Source organism: Manis pentadactyla, chromosome 8, assembly GCF_030020395.1.
Source record: "Manis pentadactyla isolate mManPen7 chromosome 8, mManPen7.hap1, whole genome shotgun sequence".
Taxonomy (NCBI): Eukaryota; Metazoa; Chordata; class Mammalia; order Pholidota; family Manidae; genus Manis; species Manis pentadactyla.
In genome coordinates, this window is record NC_080026.1 from 13,905,258 (window position 1) to 13,930,075 (window position 24,818).

The 24,818-nt window shown below is 42.2% G+C and overlaps 1 protein-coding gene across 11 annotated transcripts in view; it reads right to left on the bottom strand.

Moving 5' to 3' along the window:
- Positions 1-18,842, bottom strand: part of TANC1 (tetratricopeptide repeat, ankyrin repeat and coiled-coil containing 1) — a 224,211-nt gene extending 205,369 nt beyond the window's left edge. For 8 of the 11 annotated variants that reach the window (XM_057505538.1, XM_057505535.1, XM_057505534.1 and 5 more), the window contains exon 1: positions 18,245-18,842. The gene's annotated coding sequence lies outside the window, so the exon portion shown is untranslated. Of the gene's footprint in view, positions 1-17,079; positions 17,328-17,696; positions 17,840-18,244 lie in introns of those variants that run through there. The other 3 variants (XM_036884027.2, XM_036884028.2, XM_057505532.1) reach the window with 3 other exon arrangements.
- Between the last annotated feature and the right edge of the window lie 5,976 nt (positions 18,843-24,818).

A 24,818-nucleotide genomic window follows, 5' to 3' on the forward strand; every position in this document is an offset into this window, starting at 1 on the left:
TTCTCTCAGACTGTTCAAGTTCAGTTGGACAATATCCACCATATCATAGATAACTTTTCACAAATGCCTAAGGTGCCTAACTGGTTTTCTTGGTTTCACTGGAGATGGCTGGTAATTACAGATATGCTTTGGTTATGTAACTATACTCCTATTATGTTAATGTGTGTGCGCAATTTAAGTAGTAGCTTAAAACCTATACATGCTGAAGTTACTCTACAAGAAGATATGTCAAAGAAATAATCAATCTTCCCATGTTTTTCTTCCGCCTGCTACTTCTATAGCTTTTCTTCTTCCTTCCTAATTACAACCCTTAAATAGAATTCGTGCCTCATATCAAATTTACCGAGTATCATAATTCTTCCAAGTGGTAAAGACACCTCAAGACAAATGCTGGGCATAGAAGCTACAGGGCATAAATATGAAAGAAATAAAAAGCTAACCATTTCAAACAATAAGGCTTCTCTCTCACTTACCAACTTTACATTTCCCTGTATGGCCCCGGAAGATGACTGGTTAGGCAGAGACGGGTAAGATTCCTCAAGGGAGGAACAACCTAAGACAGGCACAGTCGCAGGGGGGTCATCAGGTCAGAAATTGGGGATCAACAGAGGTGAGGCTTAGAGCCTCACCCCCCCTGTTTTGAGAGAAATCTTCTGCATACGTGGATGTTTTATTGCCCTTGTCTAGCTTGGATTAACACATAGTCTACAGGCACACACCTGATCATCTACAGTTGCTCTCTTACAACACTAAACTAAGTTTTCTACCTTTATCTTGTATCTACCTACCACTTCAGCATTTTATTAAAAATAATAATAATAAAGAGAGAAATGTGGTATCCACATATAAATCAAGTATAAAAACCAAATGCGTATTCATATTTGAACCGACTGTTTATAGTTCATAATGCATGAGCAAAACCGAAAGTTTCTGTGATGACTGCCCTTGTACTGTTCACTATGTAACTTATTCATTATGTAAGAATTTGTTCTCCATGTAAGAACTTGTTCGTTATGCCTCAGAAGATTGGAGACTGACGAAAATTAGGCTTGGGGTGGATTAATGATTGTGCATTGAGCACTGACTCCCTTATAGAGAATTTTATTGTCGTTAACAACCATTTGATCAATAAATATGAGAGATGCCCTCACAAAAAAAAAAAAAAAAAAAAAGTATGCACTTCCAATGGTAAAATAGTAACCGGGATGTAATGAATATAGTCAAGATATTGTAACAGCTTGGTATGGTGATAGCTGGTACCCAGAATTGTCATGTATATAAATGTTGAATCACTATGTTGTACACCTGAAACTAATGTAATGTAATACCTTGTGTCAACTACCCTTCAATAAAAAAATAATTATCTACAAAAAAAAAAAGGTCAAAATCCTGTTCACGCACTGTATATGGAACCCAGCCATCACTTTCCCCAGAAAAACCTACTGACAGTTCTGATTTCAGGAACAGTGGAAAGACGGCTGGGCTGGGGTTAGGAGAACTGACTTCAAGGTTGAGGTCAGCCACTTACAGGTAGCTGCTATGTGACTCTGAGAAGACTGCTTAACCTGAATCTCTTTCTTTGGCTGAAAACTCCCCTTATCTACCATCTCTACTTTAAAATGATGTTGTAAAGACCAAATGATACGTCCATTCCTTCAAAAAGACTTGCTGAGTACTTTCCCTGTGCTCTGCACTCAGGTGACAAAGAGGCCTTTCCAGCCCCAAGGGCCCACGAAGAGATGAACATCTACCCAGAAAACGAATACAGCCACGCTAGCGAGCATTCGCGCAAGAGCGAATCACAGGGCCCTGGATAAGGGAATCCTGGTGTTCCACAAAACAGCAGCCATCAAAAAGATAAAGCGAACAGCTACACAACACCTGGAAAAACACGTGAAATCATATTAAACTGAAAAGCCTGTAAGTAAATGTATATTTTAGTTACAATTATATTGTTTATGGAGGCATATGCAAAGAATGGAAGGGAATAAAATCACAAATGTTGCACCAAACAGATATTATTCTTTTCTCTCCTTTTCCAAACTTTAGAGAGCATCATTTAACATTTATAATTCTTAAAATACTTTAATTGCCATAAGAGCATAGATAAAGTGATTAATTCTGACTGAAATAATATATGCAAAAGTGGGAAACTCTAAACCCCTCATGAATGGTACTATTGTCAGCACAAAATAATCTAGCATTCTGCATAATAGCATTACAGTGCAGTAGCTCAAGTTATTTTTACACTATGCCATTTGGTTTCCGGCTCACCTGATAATGTACAACATTAGTCATTTCTTCACATTATTTTCTTCCTATTAAAGAAATGCATGGACTTGGGAAAATGGCCCAACAGTACAAAAGGGTCTACAGTAGGCTTTTCATCTGTCCCAGGTTGCCATATCCCTCCCAAAGGCAAGAGCCATAGGAGGTTCAAAGTACTCTGTCCATATACCACCTTCCTTTGCATGGTTAATTCTTACTCATTCCTTCAAGAGAGGACTTAGGTACAACTGTCTTCTGGAAAGAATGGATCTTCCAACCCTCAGGGCAGAGGAAATGCTCCGGTACTAGGCTCCTGACACAGCCTCCATCTAGGCTTTAACCTCCTCACGATGAATTTGTGTCAGCCCTGACCACTAGATTTTGAGGTTTTCCAGGACAGAAACCACATTTCACCAATCTTTGTACCTTCCAGAGTTTAGTACAAAGTCTGGCACACTAAATATATTTAATACCGACTGAATGAAGCTGAAATGGATAAGGAAACCTCTGAACACCTATTAAGTTCTGAGTCCTACTCGAGATGTACTATACAAACATTTCTCACTGAATACAATGGGGATCATTCCCCATTTTACATATGAAGAAACTGAGGCTGAGAAGTTAAACTTATCCAAAGACATTAAGGGAAAGCTGAAATTGGCAATCAAGTCTACTCCAAAATCATTGACCTTCCCATTATGCTGTCCACCTACATGTTTTGATGCTGAAAGTTAAGTGAGGAGGTCAGATACTCCGTCCTGAAGAGCAGGACAACTTCATAATTATTGTGGATAATCTAAGCATCCTCTAGTCCCCCCAAAATCAGCCAAAAGCAATTCTAGGATGTAGACCTAAGAAATGGCAGAAAACAAAAAGAAAGTTTTATGCACAGCAAATCTGGTCCACAGCATTCATAAATATGCAGTCAGCACACCCAAGCAGAGCCTTCCAGAAGCCATTCGACATAAAGAGAACAAGCCGCCTTAAGCAGCTGCAGCGTCACTGCTTCTCTCCATCAGCTCACTCTCCCTGTGAGCACGTCATGCCCCAGGTTTTTCTCCCCACCCCCAGCCCCACAGCATCTACAGCCCCCATACCGCTCACTGAAAGAATTTAAAGATGGACAATTCTGCACAGACACAGTCACCCCGGGAAATGCCTATCAGGGGATGAGGGGAGGGACAGCCCTGAAGGCATAGGTACCAGGGTTCTATTAACCTGCCAGAATCCCCAGGGCCAGATATGGACCCTCACCAGCCAGCTAGGCACAGTAAGTGAAAATGCCTGCTCCCTGTTCTGGCTATAAGAGTATGAACTTGAACTTCAATGATTTAAGAATAAGCACTTAGCACAGGGCCTGGCACAAAGTAAGGGCTCAGTTGGCATCTCCTCAGTGACTGAACCACCCAGCCAGAAAGCAAGTGGACCTCCTGCCCCTCCACCAGAACAGGGACCAAGGAAAGGGCGCCAGAAGCCCTGTAATTAACACCGGAAGTAGTAAAGGCATTTAGCAAAGGTGGGAAAACTTCCTCCCACACGGGAGAAAAATCAACCAATCAGCAGCAAGCTTTTAATGAACCCAAACTTTACTAGGAGAGACAAACAACCAAAAATTATCCCAAGGATAACCAGACACCAACAAAAAAGACACACAGGCTGAAAACAGAAACCAAAAACCCCTTTCTCTCCTATTACCAGTCACAGCAAACAAAAATGCCCCCTAACTCTGGAGGGTAGGTAGGGTAAACAGAATAAGGCAGGTAACGGTTACACAGAAATGCACTGTAGTCAGTCCTAGACACACTATAAGCTTGAGCAAGTAGGCCTGGGGTCATGCTGAGGGAAAAGGGCTGAGTTCAGACTGGAACCCAATCTGTTGGGTTTCAAAGCCCACTCACCAAAAGAAAGGTATGTGATATGTCTTAGGAGGTGGGGGGTGGCCAAATAGGTGAAGGATGATCAGAAGATAACTTTCAGTTATAAAATAAGTCCTGGGATGTAATGCACAGCACAGTGACTACAGTTAACAAAACTGCATTGTATGCTTGGAAGTTGCTAATAGAGTAGATCTTTAAAATTCTCATCGCAAGAAAAAATCATAGATTTGTGTAGTGATGGATGTTAACTAGACTTACTGTGGTGATCATTCACATTATATATAAATAACAAATCATTATGTTGTAAGCCTGAAACTAATATAACATTACATGGCAATTATATCTCAAAAAAAAACACAAAAAACAAGACACCATTAACAGAGAGGAAGGGGAGAGGAACCTAGACTGGGTCATGACTAGTAACAAGCAAATGGTTTAATGGCTGGTTGGTTGATACAGTTTAACATCTAGATTTCAAAGAATTGAGAACTCCCCAGTGACTTTTCTTCCAGCTTTATTGAGGTATTATTGACATATAATATGTAAGTTTAAGGTATACAAAAGGGTGATTTGATATATGTATATGTTGCAAAATGATCACCACAATAAGCTTAGTTAACACCTCCATCCCCTCACACAATTACCATTTTGGGGGTATGTGGTGGTGTTATTTCAGGAGCTATCAAAAGCTCCCTGAAGGAAGTGAAATTAAAAGATAGCCTAGGCCATTCAGATCCAAACATTCTCAGAAGTATGATCCTGTTGCAGCCTGCCTCACTCAACCCAGGATCTGGGTACAAGTGCAGATTGCTGAACCCCACTCCAGACTTACTGAAAGACCCCTATGGGCAGAGGCTGGAAATGTGCATTCAGAATAAGTGCACTATAATACCAGTTAGGACTGGGGCTTCAGGAGTACGGGCTACTTACCCATCCTCTCCTACTCCACACCTATCCAGAGGGTCTCAAGGAGTTTCAACAGGGAGGCTGAGATGCCTATCAAGAACCAGACTGCCTGCTGGGCATTTCCAATGGGATATCCCAGGGGGCCCCAAAGCCTGCTCCCTCTTCCCTAGAGACTGTCAGTTGCCTTGCTCATTCATATTCACACTCTGCTGCCCAGCCTGGAAACAGCCTTGTTCTCTACCTTTAGTCAGCTGCCAAGTAGTCCTTTTCTGTTCTGGAAAAAGTTTCCATTCTGCTGCAAAAATCATGTCCCAGGCACACCCTTCTGTGTGTTGTCATTCCCTCTGTTCTAAAAGCATGTGGCACAGGACTGTCAACTGTGCTCAAATCTTGGCTGAGCCAGGTCACTGTGAGCCCTTTTCCTTTTCTGAAAAGTGAGGATGGCAACAGCACTCTACAAGGTTTCTGCCAAGATCACATGAGCTGATGCACCCTAAGTGCCCAGCTAATAGTTCTCTTCCTCCCACTACCTCAGGCCTCAAACATCATCTCTCACCTGACCTACTTCCAAAGCCTCACGACAGAGGGCCCCGCTGCTCATCTGTCCCCACACAGGTGGTGTCACCACACCTAAGCCACCAAGACTCTTCTGCAACACACAGCTTCGACTGCATCCTCTCCCTGCTCTAAACATTTGACAGATATCAGTTGCTTTACAGGATCAAGTCCATACTTCTTAGCCTGGCATGCAAGGCCTCTTGCAATCTGTCTCTCTCCTCCCCGCCACGGTACCCAAATGCCAAGCACCATCTGTTCTAGTAACAACACCCTAAACATGACTTGTATTTTCACGCCTCCCAGCCTCTGCTCATCCTGCTCCCTTCAGAGAAAGCCCCTCACCCTCTTCCCCACCTGGCGAAATGCTATGCATCTTTTGCCTCCTCCCTGACGCCTTGCCCAGCCACCACTCCCCCTTCTCCTGCTCCCCCTTCCTCCTCTGATCTCTGGTTGCACATGCATCTAACATTTGTACCCTGTGCACACTTGTCTCCTCAGCCTGAGACTCAGAGCCAGGCCTCAACTCAGAAGGGCACAAGGACAGCCCGCAAGAAACATTTGCTGGAAAAATTAATGCATGACTTCTACTACTCTTTGACAAATGAAAACAAATTTCTAATTTGTCAAACAGTTAACACCTTCATGGTAACTTTTTACTTGTAAAACTCATAAAGATATTATAATTCCTTGGGCTAGGTAAGACTGCTCTTAATGGAGGAAGCAAAAAAGGCCTCTGAAAGTGAAGTATCTATAAATTCCATCGGCTTAGAACTCTATCGCTATCCCTCTAGAAATGGCATCTCCTCACTTCTTCCATGATGGAAGGGAGAAATCACACGCTTTGACTCCACTTGGCTTGACCTGGGGTATGTGGGGCTGGACGGTTTAAGGAGGCCCTCTTCTCTTAAACAAAACATTTCAGAAAGAAAGCAATCAACACAACTGCTACTTAGTGGTAGGAAGAAAGTGTAGAAAGCTCAAGTGCAGCTGGACTGGAGTGCCCTTGGGCCATCAAGTTCATTGTCAGAGAAGTACGTGGCAGGGAGCTGCTAAGCCCTTGCCTCCTTGAGACCTTTTCTTGCACAAGCCATTAACAAAGCTGAATGTCCCAAGACTTGGAAACAGCTGATAGAAGACAACATTTCTTGGTTTACCCATAAATGCCAAGAAGCCATGGCCCATAAATGTCTATTCAAGCAGCCTCCAAACTGTTCCTTGACATCTCCCATTCAAAACTTAGGACATATTAATTCCCCTCTTCACATGAGTCTTTAACAGGGCACAAGCCAACAAGGAGAATCTTACCCTCCTTGCCCATAGTGAGGCTCGAGGGCCCATCCACAGAGGCAACACTGACCCCTCTCCTGTGTAGGGAAGGCTGCTCTCCTGGCTGGAGACAACCCTTTCCATTAACCACACATATGACTTGAGTGTAGTGGTACAGATTTACTCCACCTAAATAAAATAAAGTGTATTGTTCTAAACCACACTCCAGCAGAACTCTATGAAGTCTGGGGAGCTTCTTATGTCTCACAGCCTTAGTAAATAAGTGGACTTTTAAAATACTGATTCTCATTAAAAACAGACAGTTTGTTAGTAATATCCTCATGCCAATAATAAAATGCCCTTTTTTCTCCGGTTCCTTCTTCTCTATAAATTACCGTCTAAAACTATCCCATTTGTTTGTTCAAAATATACCATATAAACATCTAATTGTTTTAACAAAAGCAACCATCTATGTATATAGATTATCTTGAAAGCAAGGTCTTATCTGAACTTCCATAACCGGTACCTTAAAATTGGCAGTTTAAAAAGCATTCAGAATAAACAAAACTTCCATTCTCTATTGACCAGAAAGCTGAATTCGAAAATATGGTTAAAGGGGGAAGAGAAGGGAGAAGAGGACCTGTCTGGGGCACCTATGAGCCAAGCACATCGCTAAGCATTTTGTACAGGTTCTCACCTTTAGTCTTGGCATGAACCCTACAAGACAGGAATTACTACCCCAACTCAGGCAGAGACAGAGGTCAAGTCAACTGCCCTAGCCACACACAAAACTATGGTTCATCTGGCTCAAAGATCATGCTCTTTTCACTTTACTCTATATATTTGCATTTTTAAAAGGAGGAGAAAAAAACGAGTGTGTGTATATATTTTTAGTGTACCACTACAGTTATAAGGTACCTACTCTGCCCAAGGGACCTTATTATTCACAACAGGCAAGTTTTAATACATAAAACAGTATTCCTGCCTGCTAAGGGATTAAATATAAGAACGTGCTGGGAACTGCCTATGATAGCTACGAGTCCGCACACAAAGCTACTTTATATATACCATGCTACTCCTCATTAAGACACACAAAATTCCTCTGAGTTTAATTTTTCCCAGACATACAACAGGCACTTGGAAGGATATCAAGGGAAAAACACTTCAATGTCAAATTAAGTTAGCAAAGTCAGCTATGAGAGAAACTTTTATTTACATGTCTGAGTTTCCAAGACAATGTATGTACCACCCTGAGGGACTCAGATTTATGGCTATACTTCAAATTAACCTAAGCATTTAACAGAAAAATATTCTGTTCAAATTTATAAAAAAAAAGAGGTAGAATTAATACATATTCTTAAGTATAATGTGCTTTAGAAACAAATCTTTACTGTATAGTGTTTTACCACTACAACTCAGATACCCTGTCATTCTGAATAAAATTCACCCACCACAAATGCTTAACACCAAAGCCATTCTACCCAAGCTGAACAAGGTTTACAGTCTTGAAATATATTGAAAACTTGTATCCATTTAACAAGACCCACTATTCAAAATACCACTGTTTCCAGCCGCAACTGGAATAAATTAAACTTGCACCCACCTCGACTTACTAATAAAATTAATTACCAAACTCTCAGCCATGATTTCTATTTTTCTTTTTTAAAAAAGTTACTTGTAACTTGCCAAATTAAAATGCCAACACAAAATATGTTCCCAAATCAGAGGGGGTAAAAAAGCATAGTCTAGGGACCTGTTCTTGCCAAAAATATTTAACCTGAATCTAAACACTGCATTAGCTCTAACCTCCATTTTATAGGAAATACAGAGGACAAAGAGACAAGGTGAACACCACCACAAGGAAACAAATTCAGACGTGGGACATCCTACAAGTTCTCTTCTCAAAGTCAGGAGGGAGAGGAGGGGGTGGTGAGATAGTATTTTTCTATTTAAAAAGACTAAATGAATAACAACAACCCACAGTACAGTTTGTAAACCTTGATTGACTCCTGGTTCCAAAAAACAGAAATGGTGACAAACGACATTGGGGAACAATTAAATAACATTAAAAAATTACCGTTAATTATATTAAAAGTGATAATAAAGTGGTAATTTTTAAGTGCTCAGAAATGCATAGTGAAGTTTCTTGGGTGAAATTACATGATGTCTGGGATTTGCCTTAAAGTATTTCAGCACCCAACACTGTTCTATGGCTGAGATGCCTTGCAAAAAAGTTCCTATAGTTCAGTGCATTTGGGAAATACTAAATACTGTTTCCCTTCAAGGAGATTCAGCACGAACATTAGAAACAAGAGTGCTCAGAAGCCCTGCAGTTAAAAACAAAAACACCTGTTTCACTTTGGTTACCCCAGATTTCCAACTTACTTGAACATAGAACTTTTCCCTGCATAACATCTAGTAATTTCCTGACAATCAGTTTCCAAGGAATCCATTTTGGAAACGGCTGCTTCATCTAGATTAATGACTCTGAGTTAAGGTTCTCTTAAATCAAGATCCCTGAGTAACAAAAAATGAACAACTACATCTATTTGCAACTTAGAGGCAGCTCAGTTCTTCTGTCTTTTGCATCTATACTTACTCTTTAAGATAACATGTTTTAATTTATATGTCAGACTCTTTCTATAATACAAAGTTGCCACTACAATCTTCCAAGTGAAGTTCAATTTGACTTATTCAAACCCATTTCCTTATAAATGTATAATGGAATAGATTTCACATTCATAAGCTGTTACACCACACCCGGTTTTCACTTTCAAAACAACCTTGAAACATTTCAAAGGTTCCCGAAACCCTCTCCAACGACTCCTCAAAATACGTTCATGACTTCACAGTTACCAAACACAAAACAAAACCTGAAATCAAAACTGATGGTCCTTCTGGCAGAACTTAAGGGTTTCCCATTTACTCCGAAGTCCCCCAGATTCCCATCTCTGTGCACAGGAAGTGTTCGCATTCTTACAAACAGGACCTTAGGGTACTGCAACAGCTAGATGCAAGACAGATCCCCCTTAGCACAAATTCTACTTACTCCACACCTGGAAGTTTTATAGCAGGCTTTCAACTAGTATCTGTAGTTCATTTGAGAAAAATAATGTCCAATTCCATTTAAGAGCTTCAACACGTAAAAACTCTTTGGAAATACACTTGAAACAAAAATGGCTAACAAAAAGAAATCTGAGCTGTAAGTCACTGCTACAAGGAAACAATTGAATTTTATGTCTCTGGCATCTACGAGGCAATGTACAACATTCTAAGCCCTTTCATATGCATTCCGTTGCTTGACCCTCAAAACCTTACAGAGATATCTGTTTTCCATCATTATAACATACCTAACATGGCTCAACTTGGAAGCCGACAGCTTGTCAACCCTCAGTTACCCCTACCGTGGAAAGTATACAGCATAAACGATCCAAGTCAGCTGAGCAGTGCAGAGTCCATCACGTTCTGTCTCCCATCGGGGACACTGAGGCCCAATCCCACCACAGGGGCTGGTTCTGTGATTCTGCTTAGTGATTCTGCAGACAGCTAACTGGCCACAGGCATTTCATTATCAAAATGAGAGCTTCAAACCCCTCACCCTCCAGGCACTTCCTGTTACTCCACGAGGAGAGTAGAGTCTCCTTTGAACTCATTGCACCTGTCTAGACTGCCCAGTAATGTTTTTGCACCATCATCTCACCGAAGTCAGTGTTCCCACGTGAAAGGAGGACAGTGTGTAACCACAGGCAACACACCAAAGGGCAGACAGGCAGCTCTGGAATAAATATGACCCAGGTCTGGATCCTGGACCCTCCTGTCTTGGCCATGTGCACTCCCTGCGCTCGGATCCTTGCACAGGTGGAGCTCTCTACCTCCTCAGGTTGCCCAGGGCTGGAGGAGAGAGAACCTCCCCACAGTAACTGGTACAGAGCCCGATTTAACAACTGTGGGTTCTCTGACTGCCTCCCTTTCTCCCAGATGGCGAAATAAGCAATTTAAAAAATGCCTAGGGTAAGACAGGACCCCAGCCATCAAGAAGCTTGCAACTCATAGGCAAAGCAAGCAAGTCAACAGCTTAATTAATAACAGGCAAAAAGAGGAAAACATTATAATGAACGTACAAGCCGTGTGCTGGGAGACTAAATGGAAGGAACCATTTAAATGTGGAAGGAGAAAACAGAAAAACATTAACGAGAAAGCAAGATTTATTTGAGTTAGGCCTCAAAGACAATGAAAATTTCAGTGGCAGGTAGGTAGAGGGGAGGGGAGAACAGCTCCCTCAGAGGTGACCCTGAAACAACCTATGTGACGGTTTCGGAATGGGCAGGAGCTCAGTGGCATTTGCACAGACACGGAGAGGACAACTGGAAAAGACAGTTACCAAACAGACCATGGAGAATCTTGAAAGCTGTAAGAATAAAAGGAGAATACAGAATGAAAGAACAGCCACAGCTCTAATCTGTACGTGATCAGCCATGGTGCTTTTTAGCTGCACACAACAAACACTTCCTTCGCTTTCAGAGACTTCACTGTGGTCTTGACATTTTTTGATAATGAAGCCCTAACAGTAACAAAATTAAGCACATACCCCCAACATCAGTTACATATAATTTATACATAATTAAAACACGAGTGAGGAATTACATGTGTATATGAAAGTCATACACACCTTATAAAACAGCCATTAAAAACTTCTTAAAAGGATGAGAATGATTCAAACAGTATTCTTAAGTTTATTTTTATTTATGAATACAAATCCATACACAATATTTGTGCCAACTTCTAATTAAAATTTATTTCAAAGTCATTTCCCAATCTCATAATAAGACATTTTCTTGTTCCTTAATACTTATACATCATTATCATTCAACTTTGCAGTCATCTTTTCGAGCTACTTGCCCATTTTGTGGGAGTCAGTTTACTTAAAACTAGTAATAAAATCCATAAATCCATTTACATGGATAACATTTACCAAAGGCAAGAATAAATAGGATACCACTGTCAATTCTATCAGATTGTAAAATGCCCTCATATAACCTCAGATACATCAACCAACGTCAAGCCATATTAAACATCAGTAAAGCTTTTTTTTTTTTTCTAGATAAAGTTCTAGTATTTTCTTCCCTCCCTTACTGGATGGTCTAGCACACTCCAGAGATCATTGCCTCAAATAATAATAAAAATAATTCTCCCAGAAGAAGTTCTGAGTCAGAGTGGTTTTGGGGTTGGCTAATACAGTGGCTAAAGTAAATCACTGTGGTCTTAGGTACCTTCCCATTTTTGTACTGTGATCCTCAGACTGTCAACATGTTCTGTTTTGCTGACAACCTTAGATTCCCCAATATCACAGGACCCTACAGGTGTCACATACATATTCATTAACCAGTCACTAGCAACTGGTATGGTATTACTAAAGTTGATTTGACTTAATCAAGATTCCCTCCCTGGGGCAGGGGACAGTCACCACATTACCCTGAAGTACACGGCCAATGGAAAACCTATCAAAAGCAGGATTGTGTTATCAAGGAATGTGGTAAAATATTACAGCAATAGCCACCCCCAATGAATCATGTAACCATCAAAACAGGTGAGCCTAGGCTCAGGCAGAAGCACCATCCAGCTGAGCCCAGCTCCACTTTCTGAATCCCAAGCCAGTAACAGTTGCTGGTTTAAGGCACCGGAAGGAGGTGGCACCAAGATGGGGAACACTAGCGTTTGGGCAGCCAACCATCCCTGCCGTAGCACTGCGTGTACATGGGACAATGGGGCAAGAAAGGACTACACCGTTCCATTTCCACAGGATTCTTTTCAAATTCAAACATCCAGTTCAGAGTCAGCAAGCACTCAATAAACATTAATAATTGATGTCACTAATCCCAAGTAATTTAGGATAAAGCATGGCAGAGAGAAGGGAGTGTAATGGGTGACATGGGAATAACGACCAACTCCAGGGTTTTTTTCCAGTAATTCAATACCGTTACACAAATGTCTGTGTGTGCAGCAATTCAAATTCCCACAGAACGTGGAAAAGTCTGCTATCAAGACAATAGTGTGTACATCACAGGAGCATTAAAGAGGTTCATACCCTTTGGCCTATCGGTATATGTTGTTATGACCATGCTTGGAAACACAGCCTGCGTTAGACAGCTAGCTCTTTTTGTTTACCCAGCACCCTCCCTCTTCCTTAACAATAACCCCCTTCTTTACCGGATACTTTGTCTCCCCACAGTCCAATCCTGTGGTTCTAATGGGGACAGCCAACCGGACTACCAACAGTAACTCTCCCTTGGCTGGCACCAGGCCAATCCGGGTCCTCTGCAGGGCTTTCCCCAACTGGAACTAAGAGCAAAGGGTCTGCTTCTTGATGACGTTAGGTCTTGAAGCCCCCAGCAGCTATATACCCCAAGGTGCTGGGCACTGTGCTGGGCTCTGTGATTTAACGATGGATAAATCAATTGGAACCAGAGGGTTCTGAGAGCCTAAAAGATATTTCTTTCCAACACACCTAAATGTCAAAATGGACTAGCTAAATAAATTATAGTAATGGACATTAAAACAGTGCCAAAGAATGTACTGATGGAACAGGGGAAAACAGCACATTATGTAAGTATATACCATACTCTAAACTGTGTAAATACATTATATGCACCCCCACATGTTCAATATTTTTCATATCTCTTCAAAAGCACATGTAATATAATTCCATTTTGTGCATGAGTATATATGCATGAGCAGATAGAGCCAAATGTTTCTTAGAGATGGCCCCACCCTCACCCCAACTCAGAGAGAGGTAAGAAGCCACTATTCATGACAGGCAAGTAACCTTAGGTATGCTTGGGTGGGGCATGGAAGGTGGTGAGTCACCGTTGCTCTGGGCTATAAGGCTGAACTTCCTAGGCTCACTATACATATGTGACTGGAAGATTTTTACTAAAAAATTCCTCCAAGGTAGTGGCAAAATCAGTGCTAAAATCCAGGGACCATGCCATCCGTCTGCAACATTCTTCTGGTCCTTGACATTCTTGTCCATGGGACTCTTCTTTCCAGACTTTTCTCCTTGATCAACCCACACATGCAGAAGCCCCAAAGGACATCCCCTACCCTAGAAGAACAATCCCCATCAGTAACACAGTCAAAACAAACAAGAGCCCCTTTCGCTCTCCACAAGGTAATGTTTCCTGATAGACTCGTTTATAAAGAGTTACCCCCGGTCGTTCAAAATGCATTCTCCTGATAACAAAATACCAGAAGCCGTTCTCCTGCTTTGCTGCTCATGTGCCTCTCTGGAACACTGAGAGGGAGCAAAGACTCCCAACTTCCTTAGCAAATACTGGTTCATAATATCAGCTCTCTGTCCTCACCTGGAAATGGCAGCCTTTACAGTCAGACCATTGGTACTGATGGATACATCTGTTTTTGAGGTTTAAACCCCATTGCTAAATATTTTGAAAAGACAGTCTTCTGCGAAACAAAAAAGCTGAGGATGGGCAGGCTGCTCAGACCTAAAAGAGTTTAAAGCTTAGCATATAATTTTATTTTAGAACCTTCTTACGAAAATCCGTACCAGCTTCCCGATGAGTATCAAGTTCACTCAGTACTCCTAAATAGGCAAGCAGGACACAGAACATTTAGGATCACAGTGAAAATGGGTCACCTGCAGCAACCTATTACTTCTTTACAGTTAAACCAATAGCACAAAGGAAGGATTTTTTTTTTTTAGCAGAGAAAGTGCTGCATTAAATCTGATTTAGACTTACCCAGAAATCAGTAGAAAAAGACCAAGAACCATGACACCAAAACAGAGACATTTACCCAGAGCTTCATCATTCAGCTGAGATGAAAGGCAAATGATATGTTCATTTCTTATTTTAAAGGAGATATAAAGATTTGAGAAGTGGTTTAAGAATGCTGTCTGTGTTACTAGTCCAGATTATAAATCACACTAGACCCTGAAGCCTACTTAATAAAAAAAAAAGTTGAACATAAACAAAAGATTAGTTTGAGGTATGTGAGTTTCTGAGACTCTTGGGGAGAAAGTTTTATTACCATTATTACTGATCTGTTTTTAATCTCTGACATCAAAGCATAGATGTTAACCCTGGGGTTCTGAAACCAGAATAACCCATAAATGAAATACTGTGAGAATCTGCCACATATTAACATTAGTCTGTCAAGTTTTAGCCAGTTTACAGGTGACTCCATGACTAAAAAGCGGTATGGGGGAGGTAACACGGAGAATCGGAAGAACAAGGTTCAAATCCAGCTCCACTGTTTATAGATGATATCTAGCAAACTCAATCTAACTTGTTCAGCCACAGTCTACTTACTCCCTTGAGGATTGAGGGATAAAATATGGAAGTAAAGCCCTTTATAAACCCCAAAGCCCGGTTCTAACATTACCGCACTGCCACCAGAATTTCTCCAAGCTCTTGGAGAGTCACAGAACTTCAGGATTGAAAGGTAATCCCATTTTAGGGACAATGATGAGAAAACCGAGGCCCAGAAAGCATTGCGAGCCTTGTACAGGAAACACTTTTGTAAACTGGTGGGGGGCTGGGAGGAGGTTCTAGCTTTTCCACCACTGAAAATATTCATTTAAAAGATAGTTCAAAACAAAGCTATCCTAGGAACTAAAACAAATCCCTTCCAGGAGAAACCCTCCCCAACTCCTACCACACACACACACACACACACACACACACACACACACACACACACACACACACACACCTACTTTATTTTGCTTTTGTAAACTTTACTCCTGTAACTTACAAATTAAACTAAATTTCTCCTCAGAAACATAAAAAGAAAGCCATTTCTCTCTAACTATGAGACTCCCAGCCTACTTTCAACCCAACCCAGACAAAACCTTTACAATTGAGTGAGAAACGCCTAGGGGAATATATAGACATGACAGGAACCTCCCAACTATGCTGGCAGGCATCACTATAACATGGATTACAGTTCTATCAGCCCAGGGATGCTGGTTTTAATGTTCCCTGGGAGATAAAGAATTAATCAGCAACTCAGAGGATGATGTTGCCTAAAAATGGACTATTTAATCGAGACAATTCCATTGTCTTTAAAACTGTGCCCTCAATCACCCAGTATCAAAAACCCACTATGGCACCAAAAAAATTGTGTGGTTAAAGAGACAAAATGTTCTTCCTTCTACAGGCTGTTATGGGAAGCAAAAAAGGCTGACAATGATTCCGTTATGTTTTAATTCCATGATGCGACATAAATTATGATCCTTTGGACATTCTGGTGGTTAAACCAAAGAAAGCAGGAAAACCACTGCTTCCAAGTCTCAGCAAAAATTAAGTTGGTCACATTACAGCTGAAAGACAGGGTCATTAAAAGTGACCTTAAATTTAATTTTGGCCTTTCCTGCCTCCACTAAAATCTGTGACATTATTTCCCATCCCTTATTGTCAAATCACCACTGTCGGAAGCCTGGATGGAATTCACTTGGCAGGTAACAGGAGCAAGCCTAGGAGGAAGCCCTGAAGGATGTCAGATACCATCATTTCCTTTACCCCTGCACACTTTTCATCTTAATACTGCCAGGATATATTTACAATGAGTTCTGACTGACACCCACCAAGCATTCCGGCTGACACAAACTTTGTAGAAACTGGCATACCATAGGGGAGGTTCCCTGGGAGATCTTTAAGTAGCTCAGATGAGTAAAACATTCAGACTATTCCTATAATGAACATCTCTCAGTGGCTCATAAATTCTTTCATTCCCAGCAATCAAGAAGCAGCTGTTAAACTCCAGGCATCTTCCTAAGTGGCCGATCTGATCTGAAATACCTCCAAGCTGGCCACAACTGCTTTCTTCCCTTCCCCTGCCCCTTGCCCATCCCATGAATGCCAGCCTGGCAGGAATAAGGATGACCCAGGAAGGAAAAAAAAGAGAGAGTAGCGATCTAGTAAAAGAAGAGATGAGATGCAGACTCCCTTCATTTTACTACAGAGAAAAGCCAACCGTACACCAATAAACCAGGTTTCTTCTGTCTTCTCCCATCCCCATCCCCCTCCAAACACACTATAAACTTCTGCATTCTGCGGTCTGGCATTTCCAGAGTTAGCGACCTCGGCAGTCCAAGACCCTATCCGCAAAGATTCTAAACCAGGCACTTCCTTTTCGTGCCGGAGTTCGAGGCCCATCCCAGGGGAAGATACTGCTTCCCTTTTACCTTGTAACCCGCCCAGACGGCGCTGCTCCAGGGTCAAGTTCAAGATGAAGGTGCCCTGCTAACCTCCCCAAGCTGAATCCAGCAGGAAAGGGCGCTGCCGACACGAGCCCCATCACTCGAGGCACGGCGATCTGGAGCTGCCAAGAGTGGGCTGGACGGGGCTGTGCGGCAGAGACTGTCGCCGAGCCCGGCGTCCTCCGATCCCCGGTCCGCGGCGCTGTATTTCTACCTGGCCACCGCCGCATTTCCTCCTTTACACACTAAGTTTTGAGAACGCCGGTCCAGAGACGTTTGTCTGCAAACCCGCCACACAATGCCTAGGGCTTCCTTCCTCGCCTCAACGAGGCGCCCCTTACACCCCCCAGCGCTGCTCACCCGCACCCCAAAGTCCTCCAGGAAGACCGTGCGCGACGTAAGTCCCCCAAAAGTGACGGCTCTCCAAGAACGGGGATTCATAGTTCTGACACAACTCTCGTCTTTCTCAGTTCCCCCTCAATGTCTAATCCTTGCTCACCGCCCCCATCCCCTGCCCCCAAAAAGAATGTGGATATTCTAATGCAGTCTTCTTGGAAGTGAAGCAAGACTTTCAGCCCAGACTGGGGCAATACGACACCCACCTTCGCCTCCAGCTTAAGTTCGCCCGGCAACTTCACGACCCCGCGCTCCCCTGCGCTCCGGGGGCGCCCGGAACCCCGCGGCGCCAGACGCGCCTCTCCCCGGCCTCCCCCGCCGCGGGTACCAGGCGCAGCCCAGGCCCCTGGCAAGCCCGAGGTTATCGAGGGGACGGCGATGGGGAAGAGGGGGCGCGCCCGGATGGGGTGGTCCCGAAACTCCAGCGTGCCGCCGCGCGTTCCCGGAGCCCCTGAACCCCACCTCCGCCAGTGGCCGGCTTGGTCCGGCGCGGAGGGGCGATGGAGGGAAGGCGCCGACTCTCCAGGGCCCAGGCCCGGGGCGCCCAACATGTCCGTGCCTGTCCCCGGAAAGCTCCCGGGTGTGCCCGGCGAAGTGGGGGCGGGAGATTCCAGAAACTTTCCCACATGCCTTTCCACTCTCCCCATCGCCCGATCCTCCGCTCCGGGCCCCTCTCCTCCCCTCTGCGCCCCCGCAGCGAGACCTGCCCGGGGCGCACGGACGCCCGCAGCGGCGCCGGGGCGGCGGGAGTTACCTGTCGGGAAAGTTTCCAGCTCCGGGGCGCAGTTCCCCCACCCCAGGGCCGGGCCTCCGGGCGCGGCCAACGCGGCGCTCAGCGGCCGCCTCTGCCCCGGCTCCCCGGCTGCCGCCGCTCCCGCAGCTGCCACAGCCAAGGCTGGCCTCCGGCCCGTCCCCCCGCCTCGCGCGGCGCACACCGGGGCCTCATTGGCAGCGCGAATCCCCGCCCTTGCGCGTGTTCCCGAGGGCACCTTCCTCGCGCGCGCGCGCGCGCCCGGGCCGCGCCTCCCGCGCGCTCCCCGCCCCGGGCTGCAGCGGCTCCCGGGACCCGCCGGGGCACGGCGCGCGAACTTGGGGCCAGGGCTCAGCGCCTCCGCGGGCCGGGTCCCCAGCTTCTCCCAAGGGCGCCAGTCCCCGGAGGCTGCGCCTGGGCCCACCGGGACTGGGTCGAGATGGGTGGTAGTCTTTGCAACCTCTTTAAAACCGGTGTAGTGACACAACGTCCCCTCCTTGCTGCATTTTGAAAACAGCCGAGGACATATGGGAGCAATTAACCAAGACGAAGTTTGGATAGATGCTTTAGGGTGATTTGTGTAGCTTTCTTGAATTTTCTCTGCCACACTTAACTACACCCACACTCAAAACACTCATTTCAGGGGCAAGCATGAGCCAAGAGAGATGGAAGGTGTAAGCGGCATCTCGCCTGCTGTGTCTTCTTGAAAGCGCATTTAAGATGTTCGGGCCGGGCGTCAGGCTCCGCTGAGCGCTCAGGGCTTGGCCCTGTGTTGTCTGTATACATTCACGGAGGGCCAACGTCGTGCTTCTGTCAGCGGGAGGAGCGAGGTATGGAGCGGCAGAAAAACAAAGATGCTATTATTATTTCGGTTGGTGGCAGTAAATTAAATCCCAGAATGATTTGTTATTCCCCACTAGAGCGAAAGCTGACCCAGGGCCTACGGATTCGGGAGTCCTGGGTTCGCCAGCTACCCCCCAGCAACTCCAGGCTGCCCATTCAGACTGGGGGGCTCACCCGCAGCCCATCAAGACCAACTAGGACTGCTGATACCTTATGGGGCCTGTGGGAATTGTGCACGGGTCACCTCAATGGTCTGGAGCAGGAATACAGAAGTTGCTATAAATGGATTTATTGGCAACCCCTAACCTTGTTGTGGCAAACCCTCCTTAAAAGACAATTGTGTTTTAAGTAAATTCCCCCATAAAAACTTCAACCTCAGGCAGAGCTTCCCAATATAAAGATACCCAGCGGGAGAGTGTCCATATTTTAAGTTCTATGGAAAGGGACAGGAAGCAAAATGCCACACAATCTCTCTACATAAATAAAAAAATGACTGAAATTTGCAGGATGTTTCATCCCGTTGTTTCAAAGGCCTTATTATTACTGTGCTGATAGTTGAGCAGTAAACATATCAACAGCATTGAAGTTTTCTTGAAACAAAGCAGGATATGAATACTTAAAATATAAGCTTATTAAACCAGAAAAGCTATTGACTTATTTCTTCGCTCAGAAATGTCTCATTGCTGAAAAATATGGTAATACATTTTATTTAATTTCTCTTAAAGTGAAATGCATAAAAGTAACCAATCTTTCAACAACAGAAGCAAAAGCCAGACAGAAAACTTAATGATAAAAGAATGACACAAACAAAAGAATAAACTCTATGGTAGTCTAACTAATCTGAAATATTAAGATATAAAAGGAACAATTTTAGGGAAATAGTCTAGTACAGTTTCCTGCCTCAGACTTCTTTATAATGGGTGAAATATATAGTGGTGGAAATTTATAATTTGTATCACATTCTCCTGTCTTTGGCTCTTCTAAGTTATATTCTCCCAAGTTTTTGATGAAATTGCTTAAGTTAAGTTGGGTTTTGAAGACAATGAAATTCATTTTCTCCCCTCTATCTTCAAAGCTCTCTAAGTAGCACTTAGAAATATCTTATAGGTAAATATGTTAATTATCAGCATCATCTTTAAATTATTTTTAGTTGAAAAATCTTTGACTTTATAAAAGTTTCAGAAGTCACAGTCACTAAAGAAGTAACTTCATCACTGCCTAGTTAGGACTGTTCAACATTCTGAACAGGCATACAGCTAGCAATCTGAAATTTGTACACAGAAGGGCCCTGTCTCTCCTTCTTCCTGTAGTGTTTATATAATCCATGCTACATATGTTATTATGCACAATCTGATCTCCAGCTTTGAACAGCTAACATTACATACAATATGTCATACCAAGAACATCAAAGCTATCTTAAGCTGTGAGTGAAAATAGTACATTTTATAGAAGACAAAGCCGAAAAGACAGTAATAAAAATTCATGGGTAAAGGGAGAAAAAAGGGGATCCATTAAGATCAAGTCTGTAAGAAAAAAAATTGAAAATTTTCTTACCATCTAAATATATGAAATATTAGCTGAGCACAGGTTCAAAAAATGAATTGTAATGATTTTTTAAAATCTGCTTTCCCTTAAAAGAATAAAAGATATTTTTAGTTAGTTGTTAGGTGATGGTTTGTATTTTTAGGGGAAGGAGAGAGCAAGAATCACCTCGATATTTCTGCTCATCCCAACCAGTTTAAAAAGCTCACTCATTACATTTCTGTTGATTCCAGCTGAAAAAAAGAGAGAAATACAGATCATGTGAATATTAAATGTTAAACACAGGCACCAAACATACATTCAGTATATTGGATTTCATTTTTAAATTTTCTGTCAGGTTGCCAACAATGTAGCTTTTCTCAGCAGAGTAAAGGAAAACAGCAAAGAATAAACTGGTTATTTCGCTTTTCTCAGCAGAGTAAAGGAAAACAGCAAAGAATAAACTGGTTATTTCACCATGCAATTTATTGCCCAGAGCAATAGGCTAAGGAAGGTGTGAGAAAAGAATGCGCCTTGTAATTGTTAGTAGGCTTTTTCTCCCTTGCTCAGATCCTTAAGTACTTCTATTTTAAATCAAGCCTTGGTTAGGATCACAGCCAGTGTTTATTACGGTATGTGTAGTATAGAATACATAGTGAGATGTGAAATGTTTAAAACAGTGCTGTAATTAAATACAAAAACTGAGACAAGACTAAAAAAAATTAAGGCAAGTTAGGAAATTCAGACTAAAATAATCCAGCCCACAAACATTTTTCTCCTCCTTTGGAGTGTCTTTTAATGTTTACGTAATTCATTCTTCTTTGGTCCATTCATTCTTTTCCCTTTTAACATTTTGGGGAGGTTAAAGAATTTTTAAAAACATGACGAAAATTAAATAAGTGGGGTTAAATTAGAAATCAGTTGGGAAAATGAAATTATGTACTCCTCCATAGCTCTTGCATGTGCACAGATCAGTGGCCACACCCGTATACTGGTCAAACGTAGACTAGTGGCAGACATTCATCCAGGGATGTCAAAAGTTGTGCACGGTTAGCCAGGCAGTTAAATTATGAGTCATCTAATAGGACATATAAGCCAGCCACACTGCAGGTCTAGCACATGGCCTGCTCCTATTGTAGAAACTCATCCAATAGGGGCAATGCAGTGAATTATTTAAACTGATAGGAATCCACTGAGGGAAGACAGCAGGGAGATAGATTCAGGGGTTCACATTTCCTTATAAGAATATAGGAGTAGCTAAAGTCCTGGGAGAATCTGGTTTAAGATGGCATGCCATCTAACTATTTTAATAGATTTAGTTAAATCTTCTGATGGTGAAATGGCCTATAGGGAGAAATAGAAATTCCTATGTTCAGGAAGGGTGATGTAATGCAATCAGATAGTAATCCCTTCAAAAAGTGTTTTGAGTCTGGTTAAGATGACTTATAAAGAAATGTGCTATTAACTTTGAATATAACAAATGTATTTTGATATTCTTCCCTGGCAATACCGTAAGTCTTTTTGAGCCTCAGTTTTGTCGTCTATGAAATAAGGAGGCTAGCGTAGAATTTCTGCTTCACAGAGGCTGCCAGGGCAATTAAAGGAAATAAGGTGGAAGCACTTAATACATTAGGAAATGCTCTATGAAAACTAACTTTTATTTAATAGACAATAAGCTATGTTTTTCCCTCCTCATTATCTGGGACCACTTTGGTTGGAATAATAATGTAAAGGTTAGATTAGAGCAGTCCAGAGTGCCTGCATATGATTTACTAGTAGACACAAGTTCAGATTAAGCTCTCAGAGGCTCATCTTGGGGTAAGTTGTCAGTTCTTTTCTCAAGCAATAACAGTTAGGAGCCATTTACAGTTATATTTTTACAGGAGTCATTGACAGAATTGTATTTTTCTCCTGTGTTTGAGAGAAAAAATTATATATACAATATGGGTGGATCTTACTTTATGGAAATCAACATATGGAAATTCTTAATTATACAATATATTGATTTAAAGGAAATGTTTCCTTTGAAAAAATTCTTGCTGAGATTCTTTACAAGTGCCACTACAATCTTATTAACCACAAACCATCCTTTCAATTCTGTGAAGTAGTACTGATAAACACTAATGAGATTATGAGCTTGAACCCATATAAATATTTTCTGTAAGATCAAGCACTAATCAAAATTTCTTTGCGGTTGCATGTTTATTTGAAGAAATGCAGATCAGAGAATAGCACCTACCAAAAAATTTGGTTTATGGAGAGAGTGCACAGAAATGGAGAGCCTAGCGGACATGGAAACCTTGGTTTTATTTAAAAATCAGTTTGCTATTTCTCCTTTGATAAGCAAACAACTTAATGCAGAAAGAGATGAGGAATACTGATACTATTGATGATGATGATGATAATCAATTTCCTAGAATGGAGAAGAATGGATAATGGGCAATGCAGAACAGACAGAAACAACTTCCAAGCCAAAATGTGCTTAAAGCCGGATTCCTGCATTTAGAAAACTATTTTTAAAACTAGTCTTGGGATTTTGATATAGCAAGTAGAGGTTCTTTCTATCTAAAAAAGTCTATTAAAAATCTGAAGGATTTGGGGCAGAAATGTTTAAATATAATAACTTTTGGTCTTTGTATCTTTCATGTGTGCTGTGTCTAAATGCTTCAGTGACTGTAACAGGAGTCATGTCTGCTAAAGAGAAAATAGGGCATGATGTCATTACCAGGAGAAATTAAACCACTGGGCTTCATTTGAGGAGTCAGCCCTTACCTAGAGCATTTGCTCTAAAAACTAGCTACTTAGTAAAGATTGATTTGACTACCTAGTGAGCTGTGGTTAAAGCCTTGTTACTTTTCAGGGAATTCAAAGCTCTTCCTCAGCCTCCTTTTGCTTTTACAGCTAATCTATTGCCTCTGGCTCTTTAAGATTTTCAGTGCCTTTGAAATGACCACCTGAAGGGAAAGCGATTACTGATACAATTACAATAGAAACGGATTAAAACAAGACTTCTGGAACCCAAAGTCAGACAGCAGACACTGGGGGTTAAAATTAGCTGGTGTCCTCCTAGGCTCTTCTGCTTTCTAATTCTCCACACTCTCATCCTACAGTAAGAATAAACCAGAATGTCAGAGATATAACTCTTATTGACAAAGAATTGGTACCTGCAATTAAAAAAAAAGAAAGTCCTAATATTTATCTTGGAAACTGCAATTAACTTACTCAAAATTAAATAGCATGAAAACATAGGCAAAAGTTTCTTGAATATAAAAATGAGCAACTTTTTTCTGAACACATCTCCTTGAGGAAGGGAAACAAAAGCAAAAATGAACAAATGGAACAAATGAACTACATCAAACTAAAAAGCTTCTGTACAGCACAGGACACCATCAGCAGAACAAAAAGGCATCCTACAGTATGAGAGAATATATTCATAAATGATGTATCTGACAAAGGGTTATCATCCAAAATATATAAAGAACTCACACGCTTCAACACCCAGAAAGCAAATAACCCAATTAAAAAATGGGCAGAGCATCCGAACAGACAGTTCTCCAAAGAAGAGATTCATATGGTCAACAGGCACATGAAAAGATATTCACATCTCTAATCATCAGGGAAATGAAAATAAAAACCACAATGAGATATCTCCTCACACCAGTTAGGATGGCCAACATCCAAAACACAAGGAACAAGTGCTGGTGAGGATGCAGAGAAGGGGGAACCCTCCTACACTGCTGGTGGGAATATAAACTATTTCAACCATTGTAGAAAGCAACGTGGAGGTTCCTCAAAAAACTCAAAATAGAAATACCATTTGACCCAGGAACTCCATTCCTAGGAATTTACCTGAAGAAAACAAGATCCCTGATTAAAAGACATATACACCCCTATGTGTATTGCAGCACTATTTATAATAGCCAAGATATGGAAGTAACCTAAGTGTCCATCAGTAGATGAATGATAAAGAAGTGGTACATATACATAATGGAATATTGTTCAGCCATAAGAAGAAAACAAATCCTACCATTTGCAACAACATGGATGGAGCTAAGTGGGTATTACGCTCAGTGAAATAAGCAGGCGGAGAAAGACAAGTACCAAAGGATTTCCCTCATTTGTGGAGTATAACAACAAAGCAAAACTCATGGAACAAAACAGCGGCAGACTCACAGACTCCAAGAAGGGACTAGTAGTTACCAGAGGGAAGGGG